This window comes from Colossoma macropomum, unplaced genomic scaffold (genome assembly GCF_904425465.1).
Source record: "Colossoma macropomum unplaced genomic scaffold, Colossoma_macropomum, whole genome shotgun sequence".
NCBI classification, from domain to species: domain Eukaryota; kingdom Metazoa; phylum Chordata; class Actinopteri; order Characiformes; family Serrasalmidae; genus Colossoma; species Colossoma macropomum.
In genome coordinates, this window is record NW_023494802.1 from 11,667,491 (window position 1) to 11,688,311 (window position 20,821).

General features: G+C 41.2%; 1 protein-coding gene across 1 annotated transcript in view; it reads right to left on the bottom strand.

Annotated features, from left to right (window-relative positions):
• The window catches only part of rerea (arginine-glutamic acid dipeptide (RE) repeats a), a 125,597-nt gene extending 116,416 nt beyond the window's left edge, over positions 1-9,181 (bottom strand). The window contains 1 exon segment of the mRNA XM_036591767.1: positions 9,007-9,181. The gene's annotated coding sequence lies outside the window, so the exon portion shown is untranslated.
• Between the last annotated feature and the right edge of the window lie 11,640 nt (positions 9,182-20,821).

Sequence of the window (20,821 nt, forward strand, 5' to 3'; positions counted from 1 at the left end):
TAGGGTTGACCTACAGTACTTCACAGGTATTCTTGGACAGAGAACAAAAACATCGTTGGGCTCAACAGGGGAATGGTCTGCCAGTGGAATGGCAGCTCAAAGCGCACCGGCTGAATTCCAGCACCAAAACCAAGCCTTCATAAGGGCTGCTAGCTCTAGAGAAGACAAAGCAAAGGGATCTAATAAATAGCTAGTGACTAGCCAGGATCCTCAGCAATGGGCTTCCCACAAGTACACAATTCAAAGTAAGGAAAGAAAGAGAAAAGTCTGTTTCGCTTGGGCACTTGAGGAAATTGCCAGCAAATACACAAGTAATGGACGTTTTTCAAACAAACCTACCTTCTTCATAGCGTGTCCACTGGTTTATCACACGGCTGCCAAAATTATGTGATTAAAAAAACTGATAAATTTCTTTCAGTGAATCAGCAATGATTAGGAGGCGGTTTAGCCTCATGATAATGCACATTTTAAATTCTCCTACCGGTCTCTCTTTCAGTAAGAAACAGATCAGGATTCTCCATTTACATGGATACAAAATATATATATATAAAACCTTCACAAAGGTTTTTTATATATATTTTAAACATATTCTGTTAAAAATACAAAATATAAGTCTTTAAATACTTCCACTTTTTCATTTTATAATAAACTATCCCAGAAATGGATTGTTTGACATGCTACACCCTTAAGTGATTCTTCAAGGGTTCTTTAATAAGGCAATGGTCACATATAGAAAAGATCACTCAAAGAACCCTCATGAATGCTTGGTTCTTTGTATGGGTAACTGGTTCTTGCCTATGACAGATATATAGTTCTTTAAAGCGAATGATCTCTTGAAAAACTGTTCTATATAACACCACAGAACCATTTTTGGTACTATATAGAACCTTTTTTTGCTAAGGGTGCAAGGGTTTATCATTTGATGAGTCTTTTTATTGCCTGGCCTTGCTTAAAAATACTAACATAATCGAGTGAGAACTTTTATTTGGAAATTTTTCCACTGTCACATTTTATAACTGGTGTTTTATTCACCAGTGTTCAGCACACAATGGCCTTCAGCGGTCAAAACTGAGCACAATCTATTGACAAAGACTGCCAAACACTCCTATAAAGTGCAGTAATACACTGCAAAAATTCCTCCTACAGTAATTCAGTCTCTGCCAAAAGGAAGATATAGAGCTGTGTTTAACTGATTAGAGCCATGTGTCACACTGATTACCAAGACTAGCTTGACTGTGAACCATGCAAACGACCTGACCTTACACTCACACATAAGTTAACGTTACCCAACCGCAGTGGTAATATGTATGCAACCTTTACTCACAAGCATTGCTGCCTGGAATGTGATAAGAAAGAATGTTGGCTTTCAACAGCCAGAAAACTTACAGGAGCTCTCCACTAGGCCCGAGGGTGTGCCGTATCAAGTGGAAATGCAAATGCTCAATTGGGTTGCGGAGCTAAATGACAGCTTGAGTGGGGGTAGTAGTGTATTGCTACAATAGAGCATGATTTTCTTTTCTGTGGTGATGAAGCCACTTCACTCTGATGAAGCACAGGAACACAGAGCCAATTCTAAAACTGCATATGTGGTACCCCGAGCCCCAACGCTCTCCTTTGTACTCTCAATGACACAAAAAGGATCTTTCTCCACTCCTTTCAGACGCACGTTGTCATTTCCAAATGTTACTGTGCAAATCTGAAGCATCAGTTTGTGCTGCACAGAATCAAAGAACCTGCATGAGGTTAAATTCATGTCTCATTGGACAGAAGTAAACTAACAGCAAAGGCCTGAGGAATCAAAGGGGTATTAACCTCAGCCTCAAATTTCATTAATTAAAGCCAGCGATAGCTACTACAGCCCAGAGAAGACAGTAAAAATCAATTATCTCAGCAAGTATTGATACATCTCACTGCCTGTTTACAATTTAATCCCTAACTTGTCAAAGCCATTATTTTCTTAATAACAACTTCCTCTCTGGGCTGCTTTGTCTCCAACCCATCTTTTAAGGGAGCAGAAAGGTCATAAGCTTTAATGTTCCCCAGGGCGCAGCCTGCCGTGCCTGTAATTATTCCAAGGGATGAGATGACAAATGAAGTGGATCAAACCCAAGGTGCCAGAAGCCCTTATGATTCCTGCCCAGCCATACGGGTTAAAACAAGGGTCAACCTAACTGGGAAATCAAAAGGAAAAACTAGTTAATGCCGCATCGCAATAATTACGTGGGAGACCTCTTACAGCGACAAAACGTTCCAGAGATGCTGATCATAATTGCTGTCATCTCTGTTCACCAAAGCATTCCAGAGGGGTGAAAAAAAAATGTTATCTACCTCTACTAATTGGCAGCTCACTCGACCACAACAAATAAAAACATGTTCTGTAGATATCCCACAACCCAAAAAGCATCCAAGCGAAAGCTGCATCAAACAATATCCTTAACATCTGCCAGGAAAGGTCTGTTAAGCAGACAATGCTTCCCCCACAACTAGTTAGCATACATAGAAGATCAATGAGCAAATTATTAGCAAACTCACTCTTCACAGCTTGGCCAGTAATCACTGAGGAATGCTCGCTGCATTATTTACAGGCTTATGTTTAATTCAGTACTAACAGCAGATTTAATGCATAAATAAAGCTGTGATACACTTACATTAAATGTTTACTCTCCAAAACAGGATTCGAAAGTACACGCATTTCAGCAGAGCGCCTGTGAAAGTTTCAAACCTGTCACTTTTTTTCCCCCTCCATTTTTAATGGCTTGCACTAAAACTGAAAATGGTTTGCAGGTGGAGAGGCCAGGGAACCCTTTGTTCACCCTCTAAGAATCCAGGGAGGGATTCAAATGTGCTAACACAGGCTCTCAATTACTTTATTCCAAACACAGCCTAGTTGTGGATGGCACATGCTAGCTAAAATGAAATTATGAGATGTGAAGAGAGCCCATATTTCAACTCAACATGAAAGCACTTAAAAGCAGACAGGTTTTTTTCCCCTCTCCAATTCTAAAAAGGCTTTGTAACAACCATATAAAGCCTTTTTTTCATCTCTGTATCAAGTCGATAAAGGTCACTGGCTAACTAAACCAAACTAACCTAAACGTGTCCTGTGATGGTCTTAACAAAACAGGAAAACAGCAGGGCCAGGCGGAAGCTTAGCTCACTTTATGACCATGCCCTGAATTAACAAGTCCAGATGCCCCCTCCTCACCATGTGTGAAAGACCCAGAGCATGGGCTCAGCTGCGTCAAGCATTATTAAAAATATCAGTTTCAATCACCCCAATTTCCTACCGGCTCACATTTACTGCCAATGAGCTCTGCTTCATCTATACATTTACATAGGCTACTTGATCATTCAGGAGTGCAGTTTCAGATGCTTAAGCTTTAAAATCTTAATACAATTTAGGCTAACGCCACACATTCAATGCCAATCACAACACACTCATTCTGAACTACAAAGAAAAGAGAGACACCAGCAAGACTGCATGCCTATTATCCTGAAAATAAGGCAGCCCTGTTAGCTAAAATATCAATCTACCTGACGTACGGGCTACAGGAGGAATTTATAAGTGTCTCCTGTCTGGCTCTTTTGTGGTCAGACCTGTGTCAGGACTGCCTGTCGCCCAGGCAATGAGCATGCGTCTGTGGTTACTGTATCTATTGTCATGGGGAAGGTGCCAAGAAGTAGCCTACATTCTTGTAAACAAAGGAGAGGCTCCATACAGGGACAAAGATAAACCAAAGTTTGGTGGTTTGCCATTTTGAAAATGACAATGCCAGAAGCAGCCCTTTCAAAAGGTGTAGGTTTTCTCACAAGAGTGCTGCATGTAGTAAATAAACCATACAAGTATTTCTATCTATATATATTCCCAACGATTTAAAATCCTCTGAACATTGCAACACAACTTGAACTCCAAGCTGTGACTGTGATGAGCACAGACATTCCACAACAGCACAATAGCAGAGCAAGAAGCTCAAACATGACATTAATTACCCCTGCCCTTTCTCTAATTCATTAAGCATAACATTACTGGGCTGAGCCCTGCCACCGGCTCCCTGGCATTGAGAGCAGCTCTATCAGAAATGTACTGCCATCACAGCCAGGCAGGCAGGCAGGGGGAGAGAGAGAGAGAGGGAGAGAGAGAGAGAGAGAGAGACGGCGAGCGCGATAGCAGCCAGTTCCATCATGCGAGCAGATTAAATAACATGCCTCCCCAAGCCCTGTCAAACATTCAGCTGCCTCCGTGCACCAACTGATCCGTTACAACACACTTTATGAAGAAGCCCCTCCGTCAGCCCCGGCTCGCTGCCTTTGATCCAGCCACCGCCTGTTTGATGCCCTTAAGGGTAGGATCACACGTAGGCATACCTATGTACAGAATGCTTAAGATATGTTTCTCTGACAATTAGAGTTAGCTGAGGGAGGCCAGGACTTACTGCTACCCTCTCAAAAAAGAGAGCTTTTCAAGAGTTCTTCAGTAAAGGCAATAGTTATACATACTATGGATGAAAGCTGAATGATTAGCAAACCAATTATCAAAACCATTTGATGGATTATGCCCTACATTCCTCAATGTTTAAAGTGGAGAAATTCAAGCTAATAATGCAGAGCTTGTGAACTGAGAGTCTGCATTTATTGCTCAAGCCTGAAATTCGATAAAATAGTGTGCTTTTATGGCAATAGGAGGAAACTGGAGCTTAATTTATAGGAAATAGTTTATAGAAAATTAAGTAAAATAAGATATTTTCCCCAAATCGTTTAGCCCTATTACAGATGGCATACCGGTATCAGTGGGTATTGGAAACTGTATCGGGCTGACATCAGCAGAAAATCCTGTAACAAATCTAGCCTGAAATAGTACATGCTCACATCATAAGGTCTCAGAAAAAAAGGTACGAAACTGTCACTTGGGCAGTACCTCTCTTGTCACTGGGGTGATACCTACAAGGGTACGTCTCAGTACCTTTAGTCAGGGAACATAATTGTACCATAATCCATTGAAATGATATTTTCTACGTTATACTGACTCCACACATCCCGTCTCGTCTCTAGGCTTTTTATTCGATTGTTGTTTTAAAACACTGATTATGAAAAGATACAAATTTGTACTTTTTCCTCTAAGAAAAACACTTATTTAAGGTACACAATTGGACCTTAAAACCACTGCTGTACCTTTGAGGAAACATTTACATTGTTTGTACCTTGATGAATGAGAAATGTATCTGCACAGTACCTTTATTTTAACAGTGTACAGCTGTGTATGTCCTTCTTTAGATTGAGTAGTTTGAGCATACACGCTCATGTACTTTTAGAGTACACTAGGTACACCTGAACGCATATTTCCAATTTAGCTCTAAGAAACACCCTTTCATACATAATGTAATTACAATCGAGCTTACCAACAAGCCTACTTTACTGCCGCTGCTATGAAACACACTGGGCTGGGTGTTGCTGTGCGTTTAAGCATTAAACATTTAATAGACTTTCTCCGCCGCTCAGGCAAGCAGTCAAACAGTTGTTCAGGGAGAGAGATGACACAGTTAATCATACACCCACGCACTGCAATTGAAGCTCCAGTGCACAGACGAATCATAAAGGCAACTTTAAAAACATACAGCACTCCCATCATTAGCAACAGATTCATCTATTTACCATTCTTATACGCGCTCACACAGAGTTCTCTCTGCTCGTCACAGTCAAAGGCACTTGGTAAACACATCCAACATTACCAGAATTGAGCACTTCCTTCAGAAACAGAGCAACTTGCTAATTCAATTATTCAGTTAGAGTAAACTGCTGGTTGACCTCTGGGGAGATTCTCAAACGCAATAGCATGGAAACTGAAAGAGTTCTCAAAAAAGAGAAAGGAAAACAAGAGCAGTGAAAGAACAGCCTTTGGTTTCATATTCAAGCTACAAAATAGTAGCTGGGAAACCAGAAAACAAAAAGAACTGTCATTTCGAAAGCCAAAAGAGAAATACCCTACAAAACATCCAATTTATCTACTCACCCACACATCCAAAACGCTCACACACAGTCACCTCTTAAAATCAGTGAGTGGGAAGGACATTTGGGAACTCCACTTTCCCCTTATTTATGGTGCACCAGCTGCTGTTCTGCTCATGTAGTCACGTCAAACAAGGGTACATTTTATCTTTCTACTTAAACCCAACTTGCAGGTCAAAGGGGATACAAGCTTGGACATGGAGAGTTCAATCAAACAGAAGAGTAGACCGTATTTTTAATACTTAAACGATGCTTATGGAGTTTAAGGTTATCCAGCCTCTCAATGAGGTTTCTCTGAGGGTAATACAAGACAATGAAAACATGCTGTTCCTCGCTCTTGCCTTTAGTTCCTCTGTGGGAGACTGCTCTCTAAATGTTTGACTTTTTACCTCAGGCTATCCTCAAAGCCATGGCATGAGTAACAGAGTTCATAAAAGGTTTTTCCTCTCTATTCTATAAACTAAGGGATTAAGGAGAGATACTCCGCACATGCCTGTTATGATTACAGATTAGCGATCTAAAGTCGAGATGTCTGTAAAATGGCAAATTCCATCTTTTAGTAATGCTTAATCCTTATCTTTCAGTCATATCTCTCTGACTCATGGTTTGAAAATCTTCTCTGTACAACTCGGCGCTTGATCGTGAGATAACAGCTCACACAGAAGCCCTTCCAGCGTTACAGTATTTTAAACGCCTCTGTACATTTTCCACCCTCAAAAGTAGGCAACTACCATCAAGTCTCTGATCTACATATCTAAAAAAAAGTAAATAAATAAATAAGCGACATGAGATGAAGAAACATGACAATGCAATTGACGTCATCTCTTTTAGTCATCAAATTTAAGAGGAACATGCACTTTTGAGCCATATGGGGCGAAGAGGGCCGTTTGGGCATGAGTAAGGCCTTGATTTCCGACACATTATGCGCAGTGTTTGTCCTATGAATTAGCCAACCAGCGGTCTCCTACTCCATTGAATTAATACTATAGGAATCATTAAGCTAGAGGTCACTTCCCAGTTAACAACAGACAGACAGAATATATATAAGGTGAAGCTGAGGACTGTTAAGAATAACCTTATAACCACGTGACAAATGATATCCTAGCATTCACATCAGGTGAGGGCAGGTCATGTAAATGTATAAAAGCAATGATGTATTTTGTGGCTTATTTGTTGTGCAATGTCTGTTGCAAAGCTCCTCTATAATGGACTTCCCTTCACTGTCTGCTATTGTCAGACATAAACAGTTACATCAAGGGATGTTCAATATAGCTGATAATTACTAAGATATAGTTTTAGTTTAGACAACCTTTTCTCACCCAGAATCACATCACTGTAAGACCTTCTGACTAGACGTTATGACCTTAGTGCCATGAACAAAAAAAATAATAAGTAGCCTTAACATACGCTGAATCATAGTCCACCAAAATACATATGATGTGGACAAAGTAGCGGAGCGGCCCTTTTAGGGCGTGTAAAGGTAGCCTTTTGCAGTCCAGATCACACGAAAATCAAGTATGGCCAATAAAACAGCGATTACAGAGAAAAAAAAACAAAACAAGATACTTCCCCCTCACACATGGGACTTGTAGACTGAAATCAGATAAGCCCAACTGTGAAATAAATACTGTTTAAGACAAGTCTTTTCAACCACCACCCACCCTCCCCCACCTCATAGCCAGTCACTCGTGTTCTTTACAACTCCCACGTTGCTCTGGGCTTGACTAATCACACACCGGCCATCACAGGCCATGGTTCACATGCTTTATTCAACTGAGAGAAGTTAAGCTTACTTGGCTGTCCCACAGCAGCCTCCAACTGGTCAAGCAAGTCTACCAAAAAAAATGCTCTCTCTCCACCGCTCTTAGGGTTTGCAGTAAACAAACGGTTATAACTCATCACTTGCAATCTCTGGAGGGCAGCACATGGGGGAAGGGGGGGGGGCGAATCCTCATTGTAGGCACGCTGTTGTGACTGACTAAGAGATTAGCAAGTTGTTTTTTTTATCCCAATCTGTTATTTGATATGGTTGGACAAAGATAAAAGCTGTAGTGAACATTCTGATGATGTCAGAGCACACCACTTCAAATTCCACACATACATAATTCACTTTTCAGTTCACAAAAACAAAGTTTAAAAGGCAGAAAGAGAAGAGCCAGTACAATTTCATTCAATCTTTAGAGTTGCCCCTATAAACACAGTGCCTTAACCCATTCAACATCCAGTAACTAAATTTAGTACGATAAAGCCACAGAACTTGTTCTGATTGGTCTGAAGTGATGAAATATTGTCTAGTCATACTTTGGAGGAACATCTAACAGTGCTAATTTGAAGTTGTTTGATTACATCACTATTATTCTCATCATGTAAGAGTTTTCTGTTTTGTTTACATAAAAATCACCAGCCTTGTGAACAAAACCACATTCAATACGATCAATTAGGCTCACTTTTTAGCCACAATGGCCCACATTTATCACACATCTCAGAGCAAGAACACTGATCTAAGATCAGGTCTCATCAGGCCATGGAATTTCATTGTGTTATATAGAAAAAAAGCATAAGCTGATCCCAGATCACTATCATTACTCTAAAAAGTTTGACAAATATGGGCCATTGTTTGATCGATTTGTGCTCAGACAAGCTCATACAGACGAAAGAAAAAGCCAAAGAAGAGATACCGGAGCAGATGTGCCATTAACGGTGGGTAAACTCCGTGCCCACCTCCAGTGTACTTACTAGAAGTCATCAAGCATTAGCCTACTTGCTAGAAGTCATCGAGTGTTCCTAAAAGAGCACGCGCGCCTCGCTTGATCAACAAAAAAAAAGAAAGAAAGAACGAGAGAGAGAAAAAAGTGAAACGCTTGCAGCGCACACTCCAAGTGGACCCCGTGCTTTCCAGCTATGCTGCCAGGATTCCGTCTCCAGCCCCCCCGCCGCCCCCCCCCTCCACCTTCCCTCCCACTCGCTGTGTTTCATCCGCGGTCGCTGAGTAGTAGTACTCACCCGCTACAGTCTCCAGTCTGCCCGGCTAACTTCCACTCCACTGCCTCGAAGGAAAGGTATAATCCTCGTCTGTTTCTAACAGATGACCCCGCCGAACTTATCGGCCTGGGCCAAAACAAAGAAATCCCACCAAGAGAGAAAAAAGACACGGTAAACCGTATCACTTCATCCGGTACCCGCCGTCCACACGGATGGAAACGGGCACTTGCTTCAACAAAAGACGCCCTCGCTCTGCTAATGTATTCACGTTCAACTCGCCAGTGAGAAGAGGAGGGGAAAGAGAGGGGGGGGGGTTCTCTGTGGAAACAAACGGCTCACTCAAGTCCTTCTCGCCGTGTGGTAAGTCCGAAAACGTTTGAGAAGTGGAGCCAGTGCAGTACTTCGAGGGTAGGAAAGGAGAGAGAGGAGGAGAAAAAAAAAAAATCAGTGGAGTTCGCCGTTTACACTCTCCGCTTCCTTTTTCTCACACGCACACGCGCGCGCACGCTTTACCCCCCTCCTCGCGCACTCCCTCTTTCATATGCACGCACACACACACCACGTTCTCTCTCTCTCTCTCTCTGTGTGTGTGTGTGTGTGTGTGTGTGTGTGTGTAACCCCCCTTCAGCTGTTCAACAGACGCATCCACATGGCTGACCTAGTCTTTCTTTATCCAGACACTAGTGAAGGAGAATTACACCCCCCTCTACACATACACGCTGCTAAAAAGCGACTGAAAGCAAAACATGGACTGGATTCAAATGACCGCGGGGACAAAAGGAGCACCAAACGGATCGTGATTGATCGGTTAAAACCGTCGGAGCTCCAAAGTGCACCGCTAAGCAAAGACGGTGCAGCTCGAGCTCAACTCCTCCCATAAGGGATATATGAAAGCAACCGCGGACGTGCGTGTGTGTGTGTACGCCTGTTCATCACCCAGGCAGAAAAAGAGAAAACTGGCCCACATGATCAGAACACGTGGCGAATATTTTTTTTAAAGCATGCCATCGAGGAAATGGTTTAATTCGGCCAAATAAAGCCAGCCATTCTGCGCGCTCGTGCTCCAGCCTGCAGTAATGAACGGGCTGATGATGAGAGACCAAACAAAGGCTGCAAATTCACTTAGCACGACGTGGCTTGGGGTGATCATTTTACATCTGAAGGTTTTAGATGCCAGTGATGGCACATTTATTAATTAATCGCTCATCGTTTCATACACAGCTATTAAGTCATCTTTCAGAGCGGACCGAGTGCTGCTAAATGGAGGTGAAACGATACAGTTTAAGGTTCGACGTGGTTCTTGATTTCAAGATTCAAATCAATTTGTGATATTTCAAGTGTTTTTAAACGTCTTGATTCTAGAGAACCCTGATTATATACTATAGAGATTAGTTTGGTTCAGAAAAATACATACATTTCAATTCAAATTAGTGCGTCTTTGGGCAAAACAGTGATCTTAATCAGTGTAGCTGAGCCATAAACTAGACAGAATGCATGTAGATGTATAGTTTCGATCACTTACACCGGTTTTGATAAAAGACTGAGCAAGATCGGTGACGGTTTCAAATTCCCATAAATGCTTCAAATGTTAATTTTTTTTCAAATTTTCAATACTGTATTGAATCGTTAAGCCTTTACTACTGAAACACTGTCTACTTGCTTCCGTTTTTCCCAAACTCTGTTCATTTTAATATAATAAAACTTTCTAAACATACACAGTCCCATTAGGATCATTTCAGTGAGAGCCACTCCAAGTTAACTACATTTGTCTCTCAGCCACAGGACGGCTTCTGATACTTCAGAGACATAACACTGTTGAGGGTATTTACTACGGAGTGTCAATTAAGCACAGAAACGTTTTCAAATAAGTTAATGCATTTACAGTCTACTGTAATAATGTAGGGTGGTTTAATTTCTGATATTACATGTGTGCAATATACATGTGTGTATTTTAAATCACATCGGGTTATATATTCACTGGCATTCAAGCGCACAAACGGTGTTATTTAAGTCTACTGTAAGTCTTGTAAAGTCAGTAAATGTCTTTTTTCTAATGTACATACTTTTGCACGGTCTTTATACTCACATTATCCACAAAATTAATTAGGATTAATCAGGATGAAGTATTGTGCCTCGTAGGGACACGGCAAAAATATAGCATCACAATATTTGAAGATATTTATACATATCAATATTTTTTTTCTGAGATTTAGTAAGTTGGAAAAAAAAGGGATAAAGACATTTTCCCACCAGTGTTTCAACGTTGGGCAGCATTACCAAATATACAAAGCCAGTCATGGTCTCTTGGACTCCCGGTATCTTTGGGATTTGAACAACCGATGTCTCGACAACAGGGTGAAACCTTGTACAGCTACACTGACTAGGAGCCCAGTCTAAACTACTTTCTCAAAACATGCACTTAATCTATGTTCTTTAAAGTCAACATGAAATCTAAATTGACCATTTTTAGCCTGCTAGTTCATGTCCCTGGGCATATTAAGCACAAAGAATCATATGCCAACAATAAAATGTTAACATAATCTATCAAGATGTAATTCAAAATGTCTTCTGATTTCTGATTACATCATCATGCTCCAGCAGGCAGGGATACATAAAATGAACCAATAATATGTCTCACCTCCTCCTCTCACCACCCCCACCTATCATAGAGCGAAAGCACTCAGCCAGCTAAGAAATCCTCCCTTCACTTGGAAGTAAAGAAAATGCATCATGATTTTCTATTCACACTTATAAGAGCTTATCATGACATTATTTATGGCAGAAATGTAATTACATAGTCACATCGCACAGCCCTATTGTCTCGTCTGGGCAAAAGTAAACATGCAAATCAAAACCCCGCAGCATAAAGGCTGTCCTCCTCACCGGCCAACGTAAAGCACATATATGGAGCGGCAGCTGAGATCAATAGGAATCAAGTTCGGTGTGGTGTGGGCCCTTTATTGTGCTGCAAAGCATGTAGCCTGTCAGGTTTTCAAAAGCAGGAGGTGTCCCTAGCGATCCCAGTGCTGGCAAACGCTCTCCAGCTCCAGGGAAGCCAGAGACAGTGTGACTCCTGTTCTCCTGACAATCCTCAGCTCAGCCCAGAACCCCCACCCCAACACACACTCACATGTGTGCATGCGCACCACTCACACACACAGCAGGCAACCTCCTCCCTCCCAGCAAGCATTTGGGCTGCACATTCAAGCATATTTATTACATTTACTCAAGTACATCCTTATTTATTCCTATCCTTTTTCAGCCTCCCCGGCAGTACTTGCACTGAGCCCAAACTGGAGTTCAAATTCTCACTGTGCTAGAGGAAGATATTTAGAGAATGCACTTTTCAAAGAGATACCAATCATGGCTCCCGGGCTGCCAATAGCAGATTAGCTCCTGGCTCAGGAGGAAAACACACAACGGCGCGTTTGACACGGCTGCAGACGGTCAATTACTGCACTGAAGTGAATAGTTGCAGAAGGCGTGGGCACAAAACCGCAGCAGAGAAGGGAGGAAAAAAAATTAAAAAACACAAACAATGCGAAGAAGACTAGGACTGAGCTGATGAATATTAAATCATTTTAATGTCATGTGCACACAGGCACATTTCTCAGGGGTGAGTGACATCCATTAATGGAACTGAAAACCCATCACATGGCCGCAATTCAGCCACAAACTGACACGCCACAAAATACATGGGGTAACAAACCCGTTCTATGCTGATGACTGTTGTAAATCTTCGGCTGGAACACGCTGTAAAAGTGTGCAGTGTTTCAGAGGAGACTAGCGCCGTTCTCAGAACAGCCTGGCAAAAAAACCCCAGTAGGGAGTTTGGAGGAAAAAGGCCCAGCTCTTTATGGGATTGTTTTAAGGGCGAATACTTTGCATTTCCTGCGCTCAGATGGCTCTTCCACAAGCAGAGGAGATCCCATTATCAGGCAGACGAAAACTCCACCTCCAGGATTTCACAGCTCCTCTATTTATCACATGGCCCTGTCAAGTTGGGCACCATTAACCGATAATGAAAGGAGACAACCGGTGCAGTTACAAGCAAAGCACTCCACATTCTACAGGCCTAAGCATGTATCTGGGAAGCTGACTGTTTCTATTCAGTTTCTGCTATGTATTCAGCGCCCCATCACAATGCCTCAAGTGGTGCGCAGTCTCTGCTTATGCTAGTTTATCATAGCGCCGTCTCATTTAACATTGTAAAAAGAAGCAGCCGTGGACTAAAACGATGACTGACAGAGAGAATAACTCCTAACAGATTAGTTATTCTGTCAGCAGATGGTAGATATCAAGCTACATCAAAAAGAGAGAATTAAAATGGGGGGAGGGGGGTGCTTCTGTTTTCTTCATTGAACATTTCTGCTGGTGAAAACAAAGGCTCAACAGAGGAGCAGCACTAGAGCCAGAATTCACGTCTTGTGCAAAGGAACAATTAATTCTGCTATCAATTCCTCCTCATCAGTTTTGTGTTTGTCTCATTAAACACTTAAAATGAGCAGAGTGAGCAGTCATGCTTATTTTTGCCCGATTACCTCTAAATAGAGACCCTGCGTTTGCGCCCATTGCATCCAACAGATGAAAAAAAAGGCTCTGAAATACAAATAAGTCAGCCAGTAGCTGAAACAACAACAGAAAAAAGGTGACATGGATGAGTGAGCCAAGCTTGTGAGCGCCTTGGCAAGCCTTAGAGGCCCTGGCCCCTTAAGCACTCATATCTAGTAACTTCATTTAATACATTCAGCAGGGATCTGCAGACAAGTGGAAAGGAGAGAGATTCTGACTGAAAGAGGGAAAAAAACACAGGAAAAGGAGAGTGGAAAAAGATTCAAGGCACTCTATTCCTTATTTAAAGACTTACAATACAGCAGTAAAGACAGTATAAAGGAAAAAAATGGCTTCAAACCTGCTTCTCAGATGGCTATTGAAAAGGTGTGCTTTGCATATAAAAAAATAAAAGCCCTACTTTGTTCTGTGTAGCCTTAAGGAAAGTGCAGAGCCCACAGCAGACGTTTCCAAGGCAAGACTAAACAATGGGAGTCCGGATTGGCGGAAAGGAAGAAGAAAAGGTGGGTGATGATCACAGCGCTTCATTCCTCGCTCCCTCTCTTCGCCAGGGGTCATATTCACACTCTGATGCTGCCGTCAGGAACCAGCACTCATGTTTCCCTTCAAGAGACACAAGCAACTTCCACTCACATTTACTCTGCCTTCAAACATGCGCAGCATTTGCTGACAGGCTCTCTCCACAAGCTGACGAGAAAAACTTGACTTCAATTTACCCACTGCCATTTTAGCATTCTGGCACTTTTAGCAGGAGCCTCTTGTACAAGTTTTGAGATTGAGGAAGGGGCAAAGTGAAAAGAGGGTGTCAAGGGGGTACACAAGTCAAAAGAAACGTCTAGGTTATGACCAGACACTGAGAGAACAGCACAGCTGTGTAAAAGCACCTGAAATGGCGTTCTGTGGCATAAATGACCAAAAAAAGGGGGGAAAAAAGGAAAGAAGTACTTAAAATAAACAGCACAGGCTTCATCCTCTTGAACAATGACAAATAAAGGAAGTTTAATTGGCTTCACCCTCTGCGGAATTAAACATATTGTTAAGTCGAGGTCTGGCTCGGCTCAAATAAAGAGACATTTTCCTACACAGCCTCATTACAGTGACTCCAAAATAAGCCGTGTTCTTAGACAATCCCAACAGACAAGCGCTAACCCAAACATTACAATTCTCCCATTTCAAACAGTCATTTGTGAGATAACTGCCTGACCAACCTGTTATTTAACATCATAAACACAGCAGAGAGAAAGAGAGGGAGAGAAAAAGCGCTCTTTGATGCAACACACAAAACGCTCAATTTCATTGAGAGATCACTCTGAGGCAGGGCCCTGCATAGCTAGGCTTGTTTACTTTGCCATTCAGCCACAGTTGGCAAGCCCAGGAAACCCCAAAACCCTGCAACACTCATGTGTTGGCTTTATTTATTGCATCGCCAAGCTATACAACCTCAGGAGAATTCATCTCTCAAGCGGCAGTTAAATGCTAAAACCACGGCATCAGGAAAAAGCAGCGTAAGCACCGGCCATTCCAGATGTGTGGCTGTCACCTGGCAAACAAATTAGATCACAGCAAGTGAAGGGGAAGACTGTGCCTTTCTTTCGTGTAATAACACAGCAGAGAGCTTGTTGAGAGACAAGTGGTAAACGGCCACTATTTTTCAGCCCTCATACACAAACTCGTGCACGGACCCAAATGAGTGGTTACTGGTGAAAAATAAACAGCAGCGCCCGCCCGAATTCACACACGCATGAGCTCACTGCGGGTCATTAAAAGAAGCTGTGAAGCTCCTGTGTGGACCGTCTTGAATTTTCTCTTTGTTTGCTAGCTGTAAATGGCCCATCAGGGCAAGCAGCCCTTCCTCCCTCGCTCCCTAAAGACAGACAGTTAGACACATGCGCACACACAAAGTGCTGTGAAAGTCAGGGAACACCCTTTATTTATAGCAGTTCCAGTCAACACTGCTATTAAGTACATTTGATTTTTCCGGAGATTTGATTTAAGATAACTCACTTGCGCACGGAAGGGGAAAGTCAAAGAAAAATAAAAACAGGAATTTCCAAAAAACTTAACAACTGTGCTGGTAGACCACCAAAACTGTCACCACCAGATAAATGATACTTAAAGCTTTATTCTTTTACAAATGGGAGAAAATCAAGCTACACTCAACTCAAAAAGGATGTGTAGCTGTCAAGAAGCCGCTACTGAGAAAATGAGACAGAAAACAAACAAAGAAGCTGCTTCTGTTTCCAGAACAACTGACTGACCACCCCATAGTCCAGACCTCAACATCCCTTAATGTGTGCGGGATTACTCGGATCGTGATAAGCAGAAGATGCAACTTCATAGACTGAATTTTGAAGGTGTGTAAAAATATCACTTTCGATTGAAAGGTGGTCTTAGACTTTTGCACAGTACTGTACTTCCTCAGGTGCTACTTTGCTCAGTCACACATTCTCCATATAGTCACAGCACTCATTCGGACAGGTTCTCTATCTAAGCAAACAATGCACAGCACTCATTTCAATGTTAAAAAAAAGCCCAAGTCAGTCTGAGTAAAACACTAATGTCTGACAGAGGGATTGGGGCTATTCTTCAAACAATCATCAACGTGTCTGAAATGAAAACATCTCTGTTCCAGTCCAATGCCTTTGTCAATAAGCAAAATGAAAACATCTGATAACAGCACACAGCACAAAAACACCAAACATTTGCGCACAATCTGAACAATGAACAAATAGTGTAAAGTGAAGGAAAACAAAAACAGCCCAGAAAATGGTTAGCGAAACCATTAAGTGACCATACATACAGCACTTAAATATTTTCAGCAGGCCTAACTTTCCCAGAGATGCCACAGATTCTTGTGGGCAGTGGAAAGACAGCGAGAACGGAGGCCACTGCTTACAGCTTTGCTGTCCAAATCCATTAGATCACAGAGCGAGTGCTTGCCATGTGAGAGCAATCCTGTTCAGCAGGACGTATCCTCTCACGCTGCCCCCTTATGGACGCTGAGAGGAAAGCACACTACAACACCACTCCAGGCAATATCAAACACATGCTGAAAAATACATGAGTGTAATCAGACACTGAAGAACAAAGACATTGGATATAAAACCACATCTATAATTCCCTGACTTTTCAGAACACGACTTCCAAAGGGGCAATTTTAAGTCTGCTGTTTGTGACTCACTGTTTACATCTCAGTGTGTGTGCGCGATAACGCAGGCTGATGCTATCAAACATTTTCTGAAACGGAGGCATATGGGTTTGGGTGACTCATAAACCACACAGGACTATTATACAGCGCTCTCAGTCCTTTTCAACTGATTGGAATTGATTAATAATTTAGAAAGCAATTAACAGCTGTATGAATTACTTCCAGAATATGAATGTGTGCTCTGTGAAGAACAAGGAGGCGATAAATGCCTCTGCTGTGACGTAGAGATGGCGGCAATGAAACCTTGAGAACTGGCTGGTACTGATATCAATCAGTACATACACACATACACACATATATATATATATAATATATATATATATATATATATATATATATATATATATATATAAAAACATGATTTATAAAAATTCCTAGCTTTTTTCTTCAGGCAAACTCGTCTAACTTGCAGTGCAACAATGTGCAAAATGACTGTTACATTTTTATGGCACGCCACATAATGCAGTCTATTACATGCTTTGTTTTCTGTTGCACTACAAGCGATTCTATAACATTTCAGGCTAGACTTGTTACATAACTGGATCAGATTTGTTCTTTTTTCTTCCAGTATCTAAAACGTTTACTACTGGTATCAGCCAAAAAGCGATACTGAAAATCAGATTAGTGCCTGTGGTGTGAAATTATGGATTGATCATCTTTGAGTGCTTAAACCACAACATTGAGGCTAATGTTGGGCAATTAACTGGCTTCAGGAGCCAAGTAGCTTGTTTTATTTGAGCAGCTTTTACACTATAGGCTGCGGTAACCAACTGGGCAGCCTTTATTATGCTGATATGGCTCACTGCATTGTTGATAGCATGCTAATGTTATGCAAGTCCATCTCAGCCTTGAAGTCAAACAGACTGAAGAGTCAGACTGGCAGCAATTTCACAATACACTATCTATTAAAATACAAGTGTCATGACATGATACAATATGACTCAACATCAACTGTCCAAACAATTTGGTCAATTTTTGCCTCAAAATGTTTTAAATAAACAAACAAGGTTAGGACTAATAATTTTTAAAATTATGTTTATCTTAATGTTTTAAAATATATTTAAAAAATATATTTCAAATATTTATAAATACGTAAACAATGTAGAGAGCAATTCTAAGGGCTATGTTATAGGCATGGGTCTCTCTGAGATGCTACTCAGAGCACAGGGTCAAGATTAAATACATCATCATAATATCATCTGCTTAGCATTTAACAGCACTGCAACCCAAAGCAGTGACAAACACATTACTGAAGCACTAAAGGCTAAGCACTAAGCGCAGCCGGCTACAAGCAAATAACTCACTACTACTACCACCGCTAACAAAAAACATCTGTTTAAGTGACATTAGCCTGAGTGCACAAACTAAGATATATACGCCTTAACAGTTAATAAGGGATACTCACTTCATTTAAGCACTTAAAAGTACATAATAAATTAATTCACTCTGTCTTCTCAGCTTCTCTGAAATGGACTGAAGGGACCAGAATGCAACATCATCTCCAATGCAGGCTTTAAACAAATAATAATAAATAAAGAGAAAAACCTTGACTACTTTGCCCCTACTGAGGGTTATAAACATCACAGTTTCAGATTTGAATGTGGTATCGGTTTTACATCAGTGCCACGTGTGAAAGTCAATTTATAAATATGGACACAGGCATCACTGTATTGATGTGTGTATTACCATGAGTTTATCTACAATATGTTGCCGTTTTTTTTTGGGTAGAGGCTCCAGCCCTGGATCCTGGTAGTCCACAGTGGGATGAGCTGCTGCCAGTGCGTCACAGCAGAGATATGCAGAACGAAAACAAAGGGAAGGAAAGTTTAGGTCTGTTTGAAAAGCGGCGTGTGGAAGGCACTCAGCGGGAACAACAGAGGGGTTATTGTTCTCCTGGGTTGCAGGTACATTCCACCAAACAGAGAAAACAAATCGCATGACAGAAGTGCAGTACACCCAGCTGAGTGAGAGAGAGACTGACACACATACACCTACAGCCTGCTGCAGTGCTGAATCATTCTCCAAAGACTGACATCCTTCCAGCTGCACTCATCTCTAAAACCTCCCATGCATTCGGAGTGTGAGCGGGGGGGGAAAAGCTTTCACAGCTTATATCGGTTCTGAATACTGAGAATCACCTCATCAGCCAATACTAAGCACAGATACCATTACTGACCTTTACTCAGACCATCTGTACAGGGCCAGGTCCAAAACAAAATAACAGAGTGCATCAGAAACACATGGGAGTTCACACAAGGAAAATGCAAGCTTTTGTTGCTAATTTGAAATTATTACAGACAAAAAAGCTCAGGATCCTAGTGAGAGTGATGCTTTACAGAAATAACATAATATAATAGTATGTTCTATGTAAGGCTGAACGATTTTGGCAAAATATCTAATTGCGATTTTTCTGACCAATAGTGTGATTACAATTTAAATTGCAATTGTTTATAATGGAGGTATAAATTGAGGTTTAGGACTTTTTTTGGCTAAGAAGACCAGCGTATATTTTTTTCTAGCTTGAGCCTTGAACTGTTAACACAGCGCACCAGCCTGCCAGTTATATGTGGTTGTGATGTCACAGCAGTTCACAAGCTCCATGGCATTAGGTAAAATTTCCTCACTTAAAACTTATATCGTATCAACATTGATGATAGACTGTAAGACTATAATAAGAATTGCAGCTCTTGCGATTTGAGAATTGCACTCTTTCAAATTGCGATTTCAATATAAAAACGATTAATCTTTCAGCCCTAGTTCTATGTATGTAATGGTGTGTCCCCTTTGGGATATCCAAATACTGTTCGTTTAAAAAGAAAAAACAGTGTATGATCATGATAGTAAGCCTTCTTGCTAGCTTCATTTGACTAATTTCCCCAACATTAGCAAACATCCAGTATGCTAATGACAGAGCATGTTAATTGCAGTGCAATACACCGTTTGCAGTTATCACACAAACGTGTCAGGCTTTATCAAACATTTTTGCTTTGTAGATTAAAGTCTTCATACTACACCACCAGAGCTGTTCTATGTACTCTAAATGTTCTCTGCACGCAACAGCACCGGTCTTAAGTGGAAGATAGGCATGCTGCCTAAACGCATTTTTCCCCAAAGCTCTGAGAGTGAAAAAAGACAAACATGTAAATCCAGGCCTGAGTCTTTAAACACTCTTAAAAATAAAGGTACAAAAAGGGGTTTCTGTAGTGAGGCCATAAAAGAATCACTTCAGGTTCCCTAAAGAACCTTTCAATGGACGGTCATTCAAAGGAGTCACATCATTCTTCAGTTTTTGTTAAATAAAAGATGATGCAGGTAAACACGGTTAAAAGTTTCATAATACACTGTTCACTCCACAGTCCATACATGTCATGTAATCTGCTGAAAATAGCCCAATTTAAGATTACTTATGTTGTGATGTCACACAAACCAACACATATACAAATATCCATGTATTCAGCCTATAGCAGTTTAGCCCCACCCACTAACACTGAAGTCACAAGGAGTGTTTCAGCCTGGATTGCTTTTTAAATGAAGCACAATACAGGAAAGCCAATCAGAACAGAGCTCATTCACATACATTAATTTACACAGTAACAAAAACAGTCTGCTGGACTCTGAGGGATAAAAACAAACAGGAAAATGGTTACGTAGAAAGTTATTAAGGCTGGTTTTGGTACAAGAATCCATACAAACATAAAACACTAGAGAATGTAAAGGTATCTGATATCTATTAAAGCAGGGGGGTCCAATCCAATCCACAAAGGGTCAGTGTGGCTACAGGTTTTCATTCCAAACAAGCAGGAGATCCGCATATTTGTTTAATCAACTGGTCAGTCTTGAAATGACTGATCATGTGAGCTCCAGCTTTGTCGGAATGGAAACCTGCAGCCACACTGGCCCTTAGACTGGACAACCCTGTAGTAAAGGTTTGTCCCCCTAGAACTGTATGTCCAAGCTAAAAACAATTAAGGAACCTTTATTTCAAGGGTGATGGCCCAAGGTTACACATGAAAAGACTTATTTAACCAATCAATAAACATTTCAGTTTTATACAAT